Consider the following 16,214-nt stretch of genomic DNA (forward strand, 5'->3'; position numbering starts at 1 on the left):
ATTAATTTGTCTTAAGGCATCATCAACATTAACTAATCAAATTGGGTCTCTTAGTTATTGGCTTCATGTAGCATGAAATTGGGAACATGATATCGCTTATGGTGACACTTCATGAAAGAAAAATATACATTTGTGTGAATTTTTTTTAAAGTAATCTTTGGTTTAGACCTCGTACATTGCATATTTGTATATATAGATTTATAATATGTTTAGTATATTACTTGTAGATTTTAAACTGACAATACATTAATTTTTCACATTTCTCATTCCGATATTTTGATTTGGGATTTTTTTTTTTTTTTTTTTTTTTTTGCAAAATAATCAAGAAAATTGAGTAATATTATAAAATGAGTATTTTAAATGAAAATATTGTTATTACGAAATTAATGATATCATCTTATAATTTTACTCATATAAAATAGTTTTTTGTCAAGAATCTAATAATAGAAATTTATAGTTTTATTTTATACGAAATATGCATCAAGTCATTCCCCAATAACAGTATCATTACCTCATTGGAGGATTAACAATGTGTAGTTTATAATTTTATATCTATTTTATTTTAATGAAAAGATTATAGTTTGTAGTTAAATGAAAACATTAGTATTGTTTATTGAAAAGATTGATTTTCTCATAATTTTATGAAAAGAATGTATAATTTATTGTTTTAAATCCAATTTCTAGCTCAGCATATGTATAGTAGCTTAAAAAAAATTAAAGCTCAATTTGTGGGTGAATGAATTTTAGGCGGGAAAATTTAGAGATTCGCTTAATATTTTAGTAAAGAGCGGATTTTATAATGGGCCTTTTGCCAAAACGACCATTCTAGTAAAACTAATTACCAAAATAGCCATGTTGTAAAACTATTTTCCAATATAACCAATTTTACTAAACTACTTTCCTAATTTACCAAAATCAAAGCTATAAAAAACATTCTATAAGGCTTAAGCAGCTTCAAGATGGCATCAATCTTCATCTAACTTGATTCAATTTTCCCTGAGTATTCGACAATAACTTTGATTGATAATTAAAGTAATTTTTTTCTAATGTTTTCACGTTCTCGTTTCATAGAAAATAACCTCTCCTTCGCATTTTCCTTCTAACTCTCCATTAATATCTCCATTGCTAATTGTTCTGTGGGTTTGTTTAGATACCGAACATTCATTCGTTAATCGGTAATTAGACTATGTTTATGATTGCTAATTTCTAAATCCAATTCAACCACTATGACTAATAGCAACAAGCCAGCAACCAGTTTAAAAGTTGGGTACTACTTCCGGCTGGTAGTTAGTCCCAAACTGCAACAGCCATTAATAAATTTACAGCTTCAAAAATTGCTCCTACGCTTATACAAGACCGTCTCTTAATATGAGAGATTGAGAGTTGGAAGTTATTGAACTTGACACAAAATTTATGCTTAGTATTATCTATCATAATTGCTAAGTTAAAAGAAAATAATGATTGAATACTTTTGAAAGAATTTATGTTAGTTTGGTTAATTTAGAAAATAGTTTTACAACATGGTTATTTTGGTAATTAGTTTTACTAGGATGGTCATTTTGGCAAAAGACCCTTTTATAATTCAGTTCACGTCATATAAAGTCAAGCTAAAGGTGTGTAATCTAAAAGAGAACGGTTTTCCTTCCAATTTAATTGATTCATTATATTATATTGTTTGTGTGAAATTTCATTCTTTCAAAATAAAAAATAAAGATAAACCTTTTTAATTTTGAGAGATTATGTTTTCAAAAGATGGGGTATATTATGTTTTTTAAGAAATTTTAAAACTTGAACACAAAGGTGCATGATGTGTACATAAAACGAACAATTCTTATATCCTACACCCATGTGTAGGATACTACATACTCCCTCCAACCCCCCACTCCCCACTCATCCTCAACTTCCCCCTTTTTTTTTCTTTTTTTCTTTTTTTGCTTTTTTTTCCTCATAAAATTTTAAAACAAAAAATTAACTTCCACTTTTAAGAAAAAGCTACCATGGTCATATTCAATTTAAGTGTTACGTAGCGTTACATTCACGATATGACACTATTATATTCATTTTAAGTTTAGTGAATATGATAATATTGTTTAATGAATATGTGCGTTAAAGTGCGATATTCACAATAGGACACTATCATATTCACTTTCAGTTTTGTGAATATGACGGTATAGTTTGATGAATATGTATTATGTGGTGTGATATTCATTCCATAGTTATATTATATTCACTTACACTTGAGTGAATATGACATTTATAGTTTAGTGAATATGATTTTATTGGTTCAAATATATTGAACAATAATCATGAACGTTTAATTTCATACCAAAACCGCATAATACAAAATAATTAAAGGAAAAAAATTATGTGATATAATATGAATATGTCAATTACGTTATGTGAATATGTGAGAAAAAATAAAATAAATAACAAAACATATCAAATATGATCTCTATTTGTAGAGGAATAAAAATTATGAATAATAATATATTTTTTATTATTTTCTAATTTATTAAATTTATGATTTATTTATTATAAGAAAAAAAATTAAGAAAAGGGAGTACCATGCACCATACTCCTGGGTGCATGGTATAATTTACCTAAAACGAGTTGATTGGACGAAATATAAACCTAACAATGGTGCTAGCTGGGCATGGAGAAGGGTGGAACAGTATGAATGGTGAATATGTTATTGCATGTTATGTTGACAAGGGTGGAACAGTATGAATGGTGAATTTGTTATTGCAAATGGTTAGGCATGACGTGAGCAAGGTTGATTGGTCTCAGTGTGTTTGGAATAAGGTAGAGGTACCTAAGCACATGTAAAATGAATATCAGTGCTGAAACTGATCAGTGTGAATTCCGTGGACCGTGTTTGCTGAAGATCATGAACATTTGTTCTTTCAATGTTCTTACAGCTTAAAATGCTTGGCCTTGGTAAGAAGTGGCTGGTGCCAGATTAGTATTCCTGCAACTGATTTTCTAAATTGGTGGAAAGTTTCAGCTTAAGGAAAGGGGTAGGGTAATTGTTTTTTTTTTTTTTTTTGATAACGAGGGTTTAATCCCCCGAGCACACGCAATACCCTGCAAATCACGTGTGCCTGGTAAGACATCCCTTAGGATGACAGGTATCCGCAGCACTCCCGGTGTAGGGAGTCAAATCCGGGACTTCTCAATTCGTTGCCAATTTGCAATGCTTTGAGGGATTTCCGCGCTCCAGTGCACTCAAGCCACTTTGGTTGGTAGGGTATGGCATGCTAGCCCTCATTCGTTGGAATTATACCATTTGGTGAATATATGTGAGAAGCAGTGGTGGAGCTAGGGGGAGGCTAGCAGGGGCGGTCGCCCCCCTGGGGATGAAATTTTCGAAATTTTTAGTTAAATTTTTCGAAAATTTTTCGAGGGTACCTTATGAAATTAGTCGTTCGTCCCCCTAAAATTTTTCGCCCCCTAAGTTCAAATACTGGCTCCGCCACTGATGAGAGTAGTTTATTCTAATAGCATGATTCCGACGAATAACATGGAGTAACATAGAACAACATAAAAAAAAATATAGTTAATTAATTAAGCCTACCTAATTTGCAACTAATAACAAAAAGACATGGATATCTTCATACTAAGAATTAAGATCACAAATAGCTTGTGTGGATTGTTTGCACATGCATGGTTTTAACTACCACAAAATCATTGATCGCCCACTAATTAGTTAGGCGATTGATGAAGGGATAAAATAAACAAATTAGTGGAAATAATGAATATTAAAATTGGAAGCAACATAATAATACTTTTGCTTGTGTTTTCAGTTGGCTGTGGTTTTTAGTGTGGAATAAGATAGACAAAAGGCACATCATTCAGTTCATGATTTATGGTTCATCCATGTCTACGTTAAATTATTAACCAAACACTTTACTCGGAAAAAAAAAAGATTATTAACCATGCACAGACGTGATATGTCGCTTTTGTATATTTTTATTTTGTTTTCTCGCCCACATGTACATGTACAACTATGATGATTTAGGTTTCTCTGGTCTATCTGTAAGTTAATTCAATTTAGTCTTTGCTTTGTGACGCTAATCCCGTCACACAGTGCTCGCGACCTCTCAAAAAGGGAGAGGGACAGGTGAAGACTCTGTCTTCCCACTCACCTCTCAATGGGCATTTTGTAAGAGAAAACGGTATCCGTCACAAGCTTGTGACAGATATCGCCCGTCTTCAATGAGATTTTGTGAAGTTAATTATGGAGATTATTTTAGTATGCAAATTAGTTTAAAAAAGACTTTTTTTTCTCATCCACATATTTCTTTCTTTTTTACTCGTCCACATGTGGTTACTTTCCATTGAGCTGGAGGCTATTGTAGTATTTTGAGAATTCGAAAATAATTTTCTTGTTTTGACTTTTATAGTCAAAGTTAAATATAGTAATTAAATAACTATATTAATGCAGTCTTAGGCCGGACTTAATTTCAGTTCTTATAAGTTGATTGATTAAACTCTATTAAGTTGATTCGATTCATTTCATTCAATTCGATTGATTCATTCGATTCATATCGGTTCAGTTCAGTTTATTTCAACATTAATAATACTATTCTTATTTTATATTCTTACTGTTATCATTATTATTATATTAATCTATTTAATATTTTTATTATTATATTAATATATATTTATTATATTTATTATTGATGGGGCATATTCTGCACCGCTGACCAAGTCAACATATTGAGCAAGGTCAAAGATATCCACAGCAAAGTCAACGACTTAGACAGCCTCACCGACGCTCTCGTCGGCTGTCACACTGGTCTCGGCCAGGCAACTAGCCAACCGGGACACAGATCCGCGTACTCATATCCAAGACCCCTCGGCCGACCTACCATAGGTCCATCGGCCGAGGGTAGAATGGTCTTTCCACCTGCTAGCCACTTGTCCACTTGGCCACTACGTGACAAAAGGTGAAAGTCTATAAATACTCCTCAACCTTCATTGAGGAAAGGATCCACAAATCTAACCTAAATACACTATTCATCTGGTAATATCTCCCTTATCTCTCTACGATATATTTAGCCAAGTAACATACAACTTACCCCTCTAAGTTTACTGACTTGGGCGTCGGAGTGAGTACGCTCGGCCAAAGCCGAGCCCTCAATTTGTTCATCGTTTCAGGAGACCGTAAGGAGGAGTCAAGCAAAAACGTCATTTTACAAGCCACGGGTGGTAACGATACTTGCTCTGGAATTACACCCGGAACAATTGGCGCCGTCTGTGGGGAAAGACACTAGAAGCTAGTCATAATCATTCCCAAACAAAAAAATTAAATAAAACCCAAAAAACCCACCCAAAAAGCCAAGAAGATGTCAAAACAACAAGAGGTATTCGTAACTGACGAAACCGAACTACACCAAGATGAGACCTTCCAAAATTCTGGAGTTGCACCACCCTCCACCGGCGGAGTAATCCAACCAGAATTTGGGATGCCAAATATGCCGGATACACCGCCGCCCACCGACCAGGTCACCATCATGGGACATGTGGTTGATGCAGCAAAACTGAAGATGCTCCTGGACCTAATTGGGAGTACGCCGGCTCACACTGTCACGCCGACAAGAGCGGCGGAACCGTCCAGGAGACCAAGGCCCAAAATGTGACCCCAAGAAACTTGAATGGAGCATTAGGAGAAGCTGACCCTGCCAAGACACCGGAGGAGCCCAAAGTGGTCGTGGTAGACCTAAGTCCTTCTCGCACTCGTGAGAGGACCGCGTCGCCGCGGCACAAACGAGGCACACCCCGGAGGAGCGAAAGAAGCCCAACTCGCCAGAGTTGGAGAAGAAGCCCGACTCACCAGAGTCGGAGGAGAAGTCCCTCTCGCTACGAGGAGAAAAGCCGGACTGGGAATGCGAGGAGCCGATCGCCGCGTGTCGTTCGACATGTGGTCAGACAACCCCTCAGTGCCTATGTCCTTGAAACCGCCGTGCCAACCAAGCTGAAGTTGCCGGCACTCACATACAAAGGGGATAGCGACCCCACCGACCACGCCGAAACCTTCGAGTCGTACATGTCGGGGTGGGAGCAACCCGACGAGGTCTGGTGCCGAATCTTCCCAACGACCTTGCATGGGATGGCTCAAAGTTGGTACAAGGGGCTGCCCGATGGCTCGGTATACTGTTACGCCGATCTAAGGGACGCCTTCTTAGCCCAGTACTCTTGCAATAAGAGGAGAGCCGTAGAGACGTCGGATCTCCTGACTATCAGACAGGAGGGTGGCGAGTCTCTGCGAAGCTATGTAAAGAGGTTCGACGCCAAGGTTCAACAGATTAGGGAGATTAATTCCGAATTGGCAGCTTTCGCACTGATGAAAGGCCTCCCGAGAGGAGCCTTAAAAAACGAGCTCATCAAGTGCGGCGGCCTGACTTTGGACGCCGCTAGAAAGTTGGCTGATCAAGCCATTAAGGTGGAGGACTATCACAAAATCTGGTTAGGCCCTAGCGAGGTCGAACCTTCAAAGAAGAAGAGCCGCCGGGAGGACAACCCGGACGAAAAACGCCGTGACAATAATAGGTCGCGATCTGATCAGTCTGCCAGGAAACAGAACTCGGCGGGCGCCGGGGGGAGTTCGGCACCATACTACCGAAAGCAATACAATGATCACACCCCCCTGGTCGTATCTGCCGCCGAGGTCTTCACCCTGAGCAAAAGCGAAGGTCAAAAGTGGGAAAGGCCCCCTAGGGCGAGGAGTGACGGTGACACGAGCCAGTACTGTGAGTACCACGGCCACACCGGCCACTTAACAAACGCTAGGCATTTGAAAGATGCCATTGAAGATCTAATCCGAACGGGGAGTCTCGGCAAGTACGTTGCCAGAGGCCAAAAAACAGACGCCGGCGGGTCAAATAAGAAATCCGTTTTTGAACGGGTAGGAGTGGTCAATGTCGTCGTCGGGGACAACGAGAACGGTGGGTCCGCTCATGGGCACAAACGGCACCTGAATAAACCGTATCAGGCCCTCAACCTTGTGCCCAACACAGCAACCCCCGCTTCCAACATCCCCGACATGACTATTGGGAAGAAAGACTACGAGGGAGTCATCGCCCCTCACAGCGACCCACTTGCAGTCCACCTGGACATAGCCAATCACCTAGTAAAGAGGTGCCTGATTGACACGGGCGCCTATACAAACGTCATGTACAGAGAGTGTTTTCTCAACCTCGGCTTGAAGGTTGAGGACCTGAACCCCTGCACTAACCCATTATACTGACTTTTCGGGGCCGGCCTGGTACCCATGGGGAAAATCGTGTCGGTTAGGTTCGGCGAGGGGAGTGCGGCCAAGAATGTTATGTCTGAGTTCGTGGTTATTGACGGCTCGTCTGACTACAACGTTCTCATAGGCCGGGTCACTTTGAGCGAGGCCGACGTTGTGATGTCCATCCGGGCCCTGACATTGATGTATGTCTCGGACCGGGGGGAAGCGCATAAGCTCGTCTCGGAGAACGAGAGGGATCCCGGCGTGTGGGAGGTTCATACTAACGGCTTTTCCACGACGAATAGCACGAAGGCCGGCATCGTTATTATCAGCCCAAACGGAGACGTGTTTGAGCACGACTTGAAGCTTACCTCATTGGCCTCAAACAACGAATCCGAGTACGAGGCGGTGATAACCGGAGTCGAGCTAGCTAAAGCCGCCGGGGCGGAGCATGTCGTGGTAAAAACAGATTCATTCCTAGTGACCAGCCAGATCAGAGGGGAGTGCGAAGCTCGGGACCATGGGACGATAAAGTATCTAGAGATGGTGAGAGCCAGCGCTTCAAAATTGAAGTCCTTCCAGATACAGCACACCCCCAAGTCCGGAAACGACCGAACCATCGGCACGGTCGAAGGAGCGGAGACCGAAGATGTTGAGATTGACCCGGGCCGCACCGTAACTGTCGGTGTCAACCTGGAACCAAAATTCAGAGCCAACCTCCTCGACCTGCTGAGGAAAAATAAAGATGTTTTCGCCTACTCAGCGGCCGAGATGCCAGGCGTGAGCCGGGAGGTGATTGTTCACAAGCTAAACGTACTCTCCACCGCTCGCCCAGTCAAGCAGAGAATGAGGAACTCCTCAGCCGAGAAGGATGAAGCCATCAAGGCCGAGGTAGATAAATTACTAGCGGTGGGCTTCATCATGCCTTGTACTTATCCTGAGTGGTTAGCCAATGTTGTAATGGTGAGGAAGTCATCAGGGGCATGGAGAATGTGTGTAGACTTTACCAACCTTAATAAAGCATGCCCCAAAGATTGTTATCCCCTGTCTCGGATAGATAGTTTAATTGACTCCACGGCAGGCTACACTATGCTGAGCCTGCTGGACGCCTTCTCGGGGTATCACCAGGTATTCATGGCCGAGGAAGACATGCCTAAATGCGCGTTCATCACTGCTAACGGCACGTACATGTACAAAATGATGCCGTTTGGTTTGAAGAACGCCGGTGCAACGTACACAAGACTGGTGGACAAAGTATTCCAAAATCAAAAAGGGCGAAACATTGAGGTCTACGTCGACGATACTATTGTAAAAAGCAAGTCTGACAGCGAGCACTTAGCCGATTTACACGAGACATTTTGTTCACTAAGGAAATACAAGATGAAGCTCAACCCAATGAAATGCAACTTCGGTGTCCGGGCAGGTAAGTTCCTCGGCGTACTTGTCAGCGCCAGGGGAATTGATGCCAATCCAGACAAAGTCCGAGCAATACTGGACCTACCGGAGCCGAGAAATCGAAAAGAGGTTATGATACTAACCGGGAGGATGGCGGCCCTAGCCCGTTTCATCTCTCGGTCAGCCGACAAGAGCACCCCATTCTTCAAAGTGTTGAAGGGGAATAAGGATTTCAGCTGGGGGGAGGAACAGAGCACGCCTTTCGTGCAATCGAAAGCTCACCTTCGACACCGCCAACCCCTGTCTAGGCCGATCCGGGGGAGACGCTATACCTATACATAGCGATTACCTCGCCACGGTCGATCGTAATCGTCGAAAAGAAGACAAGCAAAGAACAACGACCAATCTACTTTATCACCCATACATTAATGCCCGCCGAAAGAAATTACCCATCGATTGAGAAAGCGACCTTTTCAAATCGTCATAGCCGCGAGAAAACTGAAACCTTACTTCGACGCACATCCCGTGACGGTCTTAACCGACCAGCCATTGGAGAAGGCATTAGAAAAATTCGAACAATCTGGTAGGCTTATCAAATGGGCAGTAGAGCTATCCGGCTTCGGCATTCAATACAAGCCGAGGCCCTCGATAAAAGGACAGGCACTTGCAGACTTCCTGGCCGAATGCACGTATCAAGAAGAAGTACATCCCGGTGTATGGGAGGTATTCACCAACGGGTCCTCCACAACAAACAGCTCGGGCGCCGGCATCCTTATCATCAGCCCAAACGGGGACGAGTTTGAGTACGCTTTGAAATTTACCTTCCCAGCCTCAAACAACGAATCCGAATTCGAAGCGGTGATAACCGGAGTCGAGCTAGCAAGAGCTGCCGGGGCAGAACATATAGTGTTGAAGACAGACTCTCTCTTGGTAACTAACCAAATCAGAGGAGAGTTTGAGGCTCGAGACGACGGAATGGTAAGATACCTGGAAAGGGTGAAAATGGACACAGCAAAATTGAAGTCCTTCAAAATTCAGTGCATCCCCAGGTCTGAGAACAACCGAGCCGACGCTCTCTCAAAACTTGCCGGTTCAACCATCAAGAACGTCAGTCGAACCGTGCTAGTGGATATCAGGACCGCTAAAAGCATTACTGACACACTCTGCATGGTGGGTAACATCGAGGCCGAGACGACGTGGATGACTCCGATCATAAAATATAAACTCACAAATGAATTGCCGGATAACCGCAGTCTGTCTTAGAAAATAAGAAGGATCGCCGCCAGGTACTTGTTATTGGAAGGAGAATTGTACAGAAGATCCGTAATAACACCACTCTTGAAATGTGTCGGCCCAGCCGACGCGGAGCTAATTCTGACAGAGATTCACGAAGGCATCTGTGGTCATCACATGGGGGCAAGAACATTAGCCCACAAAGCTCTCCGAGCCGGCTACTTCTGGCCCACCATGCTCGAGGATTCCAGAACAAGGACCAAGAAATGCACAAACTGTCAGACGCATGCTCCGGTGATACATGCTCCTTCCCGGGACCTGCAACCGGTGCTTAGTCCCCTCCCTTTCGCACAGTGGGGGATGGATATGCTAGGGCCATTTCCAACGGCCTCCGGAGGAAGAAAGTTCTTGATCGTCGCCGTCGATTACTTCACCAAATGGGTTGAAGCTGTAGCAGTACCGGCGAAGACCATAGCGGCCGTCAGAAAGGTAATCTGGGAAAATGTTATAACTCGTTTCGGGTTACCCCAAGTCATGGTATTCGACCACGGCCGAGAGTTTTGGAGTGACCTGATAATGAACTGGTTAGAAGAGCTTGGCATCAAGTTTGCATACTCCTCCGTCTGCCACCCTCAGAGCAACGGGCAGGCGGAGGCAGCCAATAAAACAATCCTCAACGGCCTGAAGAAGACAGTTGAAGACCTTAAGGGAAGGTGGGCCGATGAACTACCCGGCGTCCTGTGGTCCCTTCGGACTACGGAGAAAGAAGCAACGGGATACACTCCCTTCCACTTAGTCTACGGGTCCGAAGCAGTCCTACCAATTGAAGCGACGGTGCCAACATTCAGAACGGCTACCTTTAACCCAGTTGAAAATGAGGAAGGCCTGAAAGCCTCCCTAGACCTGGTCGAAGAAAGCCGAGATACAACACGCCTCAACTTGGCAGTATACCAAAACCGGATGAGAAGAGCCTACAACCGAAGAGTCCACAAAAGAGACTTAAAAGTGGGAGATCTAGTCCTAAGAAAGTCGGCCGCCACCAACAAAGGAAATATTCATGGTAAATTAACGGCCAACTGGGAAGGTCCCTACAAAGTGGTTGAAGAGATGAGGCCGGGTACATACCGGCTGACAGACATGGAGGGCGTGCCCTTGATGAGCCACTGGAACACTGACAACCTAAGGAAATACTTTGTATAGCGGCGGAGGTGTCCAAAACTATTATCGGCACCCCGGCGCGTGTTTATATCTAATGAAGAAACATCCAAGTTTTCCATCTCAGTGTTTATCTCCAAGAAGAAACGTATACTCAGTGCAGTTGAGACGAAAATCTAGCGATCAATATGCCTACACAGTTACGAACGCTATCGAGCCGTAACCCCGATTACCTCGGCCAAAGCCGAGAGCGACGGGGACACATCGACCGATACGCTAGAAGAAACGTATACTCAGTGCAGTTGAGACGCAAATCTAGCGATCAATATGCCTACACAGTTACGAACGCTATCGAGCCGTAACCCCGATTACCTCGGCCAAAGCCGAGAGCGACGGGGACACATCGACCGATACGCTAGAAGAAACGTATACTCGGTGCGGTTGACTTGAGACGCAAATCTAACGATCAATATGCCTACACGATTCTAACGCTATCGAGCCGTAACCCGATTACCTCGCCAAAGCGAGAGCGACGGGACACATCGACCGATACGCTAGAAGAAACGTATACTCAGTGCGATTGAGACGCAAATCTAGCGATCAATATGCCTACACACGATTCTAACGCTATCGAGCCGTAACCCGATTACCTCGCCAAAGCCGAGAGCGACGGGACACATCGACCGATACGCTAGAAGAAACGTATACTCAGTGCAGTTGAGACGCAAATCTAGCGATCAATATGCCTACACAGTTACGAACGCTATCAAGCCGCAACCCCGATTACCTCGGCCAAAGCCGAGAGCGACGGGGATACGTCGGTCGATACGCTAAAGGCGTTAAACACAGTTGAGATATGCATTCAAACTGCGTCGGTCATACCAAAGGTAAAAACGAGGGCACTCAATTAATAACGCAAGAAGACAAGCGAAGGATTGTGATCAAAGCCCCGGCCAAGCCAAAGGCCAATAAGACGAAATTCATTGAAATTGATTACAAAAAGAATACAGGCGATGACCGTCCCCATAGGGATAAGCCTAAACACAACCTACCAAGAGTTTTACAAACAAAACAAAAGAAAAGCAAAAGATTACAAACATATCACGTGAAGCGCCAAAAGATGGCAGGGAGGAAAGGCTCAATAGTTGGCCCCCGAACAGCTAAAGCTATCCGAGATGCCGGGTGAGTCTGGTGACGACCGCCCGTCTCCCTATGCCTGTTGCTGCCCTCCATCGGTAGCAGCAGCATCTTCGGTGGCCGGCTTAGGAGAAGGCTCGACATTTTCAAGCACTTTCAGCCTCTCATCCTCCTTCATCTTCGCATCATAGGCCGCCTTGGCCTCAGCTATCTGAGCCGCCTTCGCCGCCTCCGCTTTCTCTGCAGCCGTTGTTTCCGCAGCATCGGCCATCTCGTCCAGAAGCTGGTCGAATTTATCCCACGGGAAGGATCCGTCGGGGACAAGCTTCTTGATTGCCTCCTTGGCCGCTTCCTCGGCCTGGTCTCGGAATTCGGCGCACATTTTAGGGAGAAGCTCAGTTTGAAGCATCTCAATATCCTTCTTCTTTTGAGCAAGAATAGCCTTGTGCGCCTCCGACTGAGCATCGTACAGACCCTTCCACTCTTCCCTCTTGGCAACCACGGCGTCATGAGCGCCCTTATACCTGTCCCGCTCCTCCATCATCTTGGCGGTGGCAGCATCAGCATCCTCAACTTTGGCCCTCTCGGCCACTAGCAGCGTCTCAGCTTCCTCCACACACCTCTTGGCAGCAAGGAGATCCAGCTTAGCCTTCCCGGCTTCCCCCTTCGCAGCGGAAAGATCGAGCTTAAGCTTTGCAATCAGCGGCAAAGTTTGGGCCATGACCTTTTCCTGCTCCATGATGTGGGAGCCGGCTAGACGGGTCCACTTCGCCAGCCTCTTGCATATTTTCTCACCCTCCGCCACGAGCTCGGTGGGAGGAATCTTCTGAACCGAGGAGTCAACGGTGACATTTCTATCACCCACCTTCTCAGGCTGCTTCTCCAACTGCCGCTGAGTGAGAACGGCGCCTGCCGATGGCGGATCTAAAAAAAATTTACACAGAGCATCCACATCAACATGCATCGACACATCAGAGAGTCGGTCATCGGGGATGTCCAACGAACCAGCTAAATCTGAACCGCAAGTTAGATCCGTACCAGTCTGGACCCTTTTAGTCGGAGGGCCGGTTGGGGATGTCTTCTCCCCGGCAACGGTGGAAGCAGACGGCGGCTCTTTTCTCTTCGTCGGAGAAGAAGGGCCCTTAGCCATGGTCACCTCCCCCTCAGTGATATCGATGACCTCCACATGATCCTTCTGGACAACTGGGGTCGAAGTGGGAGTTGGCACTGACGCCGCCGCCGACTTGGATGCTGCTTTCCTTGTTCTCTTCGGCACGCCTCCGAGAACCCGTGCATGGGCCGCCTCCGGATCCAATGCCCTCAGCTGCTTGTCCATCAGTTCGTTAGGAGCCAGTCTGCGATCACGCGCGTCCGCCGTAGGATGCCGTTGAAAAACCTTCCCGTCCTTATCAAGCCCTAACCTCTTCAAGGTCCTCTCAGACAGATCCTGGCCAAACCGATCTGCAAGAAATCAAACAAGAGTTACATAAAAAAGTAAAACAAGGCTCTAAAAAAGGAACATAACAAGCAAAGGTGGGCCTCACACCGACCCCACTCACCCCAGTTGAGGGCCGGTATGAGGCCGACGCGCAAAGCACTCATCACGAAGAATAATCTGAGTCGGGGGCAGCCATCCCTTCTCAGCATCAAACAGCTGCATCGCCCGCTTCTCATCCGCAGTAAGAGGGACCAACGAAGCGTCCATCTTGACCTTATTACCCCGGGAGATATATTTCTCATATTCTTCCCGGGTCTCACACCGCAAGTAAACGGGGCTCTGGAAAGACCGAGGCAATGGGTAGTCCTCCGGCACCTGGACGTATACCCATCGCTGTTGCCAGTCTTTGCAAGAAGTAAGCTTGTTCACGGAGACATATCCTGGCTCCGTTTGCACGTTGTACCACCCCACCTTACCGGCGATTGACGGCCGAAGACTATGAAGTCGGCGGAATAAGTTAACCGTATGGGTCTCCCCCTTAAAGAGACAGAGCCACACAAAGCCGACTATCGTCCTCATGGCCAACGGATGCAGTTGGGCCACGGCGAGGTTCATAGCTTTGATGATGGCCATGACGTGTTCATTCAAAGGAAACCGGAGCCCATACTCCAAGTGCCTGATGTACATGCCGATATGACCCGGGGGAGGGCAACAGACCGCATGACCCACCTCAGGGATAACAATTTTATACCCCTCACCGAAGGAGAAATGACCTCCGAAAAGAGTCCCTCCGGAACAGCTTACGAATTTATTGGTCCAGACACGGTCGAGGCCAGTCGTGCAGGACTCACCATGATCCGGGATAGTCGTCCTCTCACCATCAACAAGAGTCCCCTCATCATCATTAGCATCATCAGCATCATCCTCATCCTCCCACTCCTCCAAAATGGGCAGATCAACTACGGGAGAAGGAGACCTAGGGCCCCCAAACCTTAGCGGGATGGCATCTAGTATCCCCTCCTCGTCAAGACGCGACAGAGGGAACCCCGCGTGAAGTACTAGTCCCGGCATCGTTGAGAAGACATGTTCGCAACAATTACTAACAAAATAAAAGAAAATTTGTTTGTTTACCTTGAAGAAAAACACTCGCCGGATCAAAGACTCTGAAGATTTGAAGAAAAGGAAGCCCTTGAAAGTTTAGAAAGATGAAGATTTTGGAGAAAATTTGAGAAAATGAAATTGGTGGCCAAAATCACGGAATAACTGCCCTATTTATAGGGAAAAGTCCATGAAGAAGGACCAATCGGGGGCCAGCCTGACCCATAAAGCGCCGACCAATCGGCGAACGTGACATGTGTCAGACATGCAACCACGGAATGTCAATCGTTGCAGCAGTTGAACGTCAATCAATGCAACAGTGACCAAGCGTCTTCAACACGCCCATTCACATCTCTTCGCCTATTTATCTTCCTCAACAAATTCCTAGGTATCTGCTCTCCGCCGGCCACATGATCAACCAAGCTAGAAAGCACCGGCCTGGGGGGCAATCAAAAGCAACCGGCACTCTCAACCCTGGTCCCGGCCAGCGTCACTCTCTTTTCCACATCGGATGCCCTTTACACATCCATGTGGAGGGGGGATATGGTACGGCCTAAGCAGAACCAGGCCGAGATAGAAGAAGCCGTCTGAGAAAATGTTTGTTTTTACTTTCGCGAGAATATCGCTCAGCGTACCGGAGCCCATACCACGGCATAGACTACGTTGGGGCAAATTGATGGGGCATATTCGCACCGTGACCAAGTCAACATATTGAGCAAGGTCAAAGATATCCTGACAAAGTCAACGACTTAGACGACCTCACCGACGCTCTCTGTCGGCTGTCACACAGGTCTCGGCCGAGCTAACTAGCCAGCCGGGACACGGATCCGCGTACTCATATCCAAGACCCCTCGGCCGGCCTACCATAGGTCCATCGGCCGAGGGTAGAATGGTCTTTCCACCTGCTAGCCACTTGGCCACTTGGCCACTACGTGACAAAAGGTGAAAGTCTATAAATACTCCTCAACCTTCATTGAGGAAATGATCCACAAATCTAACCTAAATACACTATTCATCTGGTAATATCTCCCTTATCTCTCTACGATATATTTAGCCAAGTAACATACAACTTACCCCTCTAAGTTTACTGACTTGGGCGTCGGAGTGAGTACGCTCGGCCAAAGCCGAGCCCTCAGTTTGTTCATCGTTTCAGGAGACCGTAAGGAGGAGTCAAGCAAAGACGTCATTCTACAAGCCACGGGTGGTAACGATACTTGCTCTGGAATTACACCCGGAACAATTATATTACTATTATATTTATTATTTTATTTATATTTAATATATTTATTTATTATTATATTATTATGATTAATGGCAATATTAGTATTATAAACTATTAATATTTATTATTATTATTATTATATTATTATTATTATTATTATTATTATTATTATTGTTTTTACTTTTATTATTATTATTATTATTATATTATATTTATTATTGTTCCTGGTGTAATTTCAGAGCAAGTATTGTTACCACCCGTGGCTTGTAGAATGACGTCTTTGCTTGAATCCTCCTTGCGGT

The sequence above is a fragment of the Silene latifolia genome, chromosome 11 (genome assembly GCF_048544455.1).
Source record: "Silene latifolia isolate original U9 population chromosome 11, ASM4854445v1, whole genome shotgun sequence".
Lineage (NCBI taxonomy): Eukaryota > Viridiplantae > Streptophyta > Magnoliopsida > Caryophyllales > Caryophyllaceae > Silene > Silene latifolia.